The 1680-nt window shown below is 50.5% G+C and overlaps 1 protein-coding gene across 2 annotated transcripts in view; it reads right to left on the bottom strand.

The window, feature by feature from the left end:
• The window catches only part of PDPK1 (3-phosphoinositide dependent protein kinase 1), a 79636-nt gene that overhangs the window by 15578 nt on the left and 62378 nt on the right, over positions 1-1680 (bottom strand). The gene's annotated exons all lie outside the window — the stretch shown is intronic.

A 1680-nucleotide genomic window follows, 5' to 3' on the forward strand; every position in this document is an offset into this window, starting at 1 on the left:
ACATATTCATACCAAAAACTTATGACCTTAGAAAGTTCTTGAAAAGACCAAAAGCACACATGTTCCATTCTACAGCATGTGGTCACTGAAAAACTCCACCATACACTCACAGAGAATGAGAGCAAAAGGCAAAAAACATCTTAGTATTACAAAAAAACCCGTGACTTTGGGGATTTGTTGGCCACACACTGAGAATGAGAACCGCTACTGTAAGAGCAAGGGCTGGATAGACCTCCCAGCAGCGAGACAGATCCTGCAAGCTCTCAACAGTCATCAGCTTCCCAAAGGGGCCTGAAATCTGAAGGAAAGGGGAAGAGAATCCCGAAGACAATGCAAGCAGAGGCAAGAGAATGTGTGTCCTGACTTGCCACCAGCACCAGGCTAAGGTACCCAGACTGACCCCAAGGCCCTCTAAGAACAGCTTGGGCAGAGGGGCCTTCTGGGAGTCACCAAGGGAGCTGAAACACACACACACACCTGCAGACAGTACCTCTCAACTGAGCTCTGCAGAGAAAGCGCTCCTGGCCAAGCCCATGGAGCGGCCACAGCAGCCCTTCATGGGGGCCCTAGCACATACGATCCCAGGAAGCTCCTTGCACAGCCAGGCACGTACCTCCTTGCTGCTTGGAGCTGAGCAGCACAGCACTGCTCAGACTGCTCCCATCAAAAGCCCTCCTCTTCTGCTCAGTATACATTAACATCCCCAGCAATCTCACTTGAGGAAACAGTGAGTCAGAGCCCCCAGCCGTAGACTGTTTCTGCCTGCCAGCATTTCTGTGCAGGTTTTCTAGAGACGGCTGTGGTGAACCATGCAGAGCTGTGGTCTTCCCCACTTGCTGGGGCGGCCCAGAGCTCAGCTCCTTCTTCTCATTCCTCCCAAGTCTCTCAAGTCACATGAGTCCTGCCCCTGCCTAACCAGCCTTCAACTCCCTCTCGCCCTGTGTTTTGCACTCCATCACGCCTTCCTGCAAGGCCCTCACCCCACGGCCTTGAGATCCTCTCTGCCCACACAAAAGGGACAAGTGATAAAAATATTAGGGGGGAAGCCCTTCTCAAAAGACTAAGATGAAAAACATAAAATATAAATAAGGACAGGATGGACTCTGTAACAATTTGCGACTTCCATACAAAAACACAGTATCAACAGACTGAATAGTCTCCATACACGTAGCTCTTCAAAATCCATGTTAAAAAGGTGCATCAGCCTGGCCAATGGGGGGAAACCCTGGCTCTATCAAAAAACACAAAAATTAATCGGGTGTGGTGGCGGATGCCTGTAATCCCGGCTACTCGGAAGGCTGAGGCAAAAGAATGGCTTGAACCCAGGAGGTAGAGGTTGCAGTCAGCTGAGATCATACCTCTGCACTCCAGCCTGGGTGACAAAGTGACAATCTGTCTCCAAAAATGATGCAGGTTTGGCACGGTGGCTCATGCCTATAATCTCAGCACTCCGGGAGGCCAAGATGGGTGGATCATGCCTGGCCAACATGAGGAAACCCCGTATCTACTAAAAAAAATACAAACAAATTAGCTGAGCGTGGTGATGTGCACCTGTAATCCCAGCTACTTGGGATGCTGAGGCAGGAGAATGGCTTGAACTCGGGAGGCAGAGGGTTCAGTGAGCCAAGATCACGCCACTGCACTCCAGCATGTGCTACAGAGTGAGACTCTGTCTCAAAA

The sequence above is a fragment of the Cebus imitator genome, unplaced genomic scaffold (genome assembly GCF_001604975.1).
Source record: "Cebus imitator isolate Cc_AM_T3 unplaced genomic scaffold, Cebus_imitator-1.0 Scaffold444, whole genome shotgun sequence".
NCBI classification, from domain to species: domain Eukaryota; kingdom Metazoa; phylum Chordata; class Mammalia; order Primates; family Cebidae; genus Cebus; species Cebus imitator.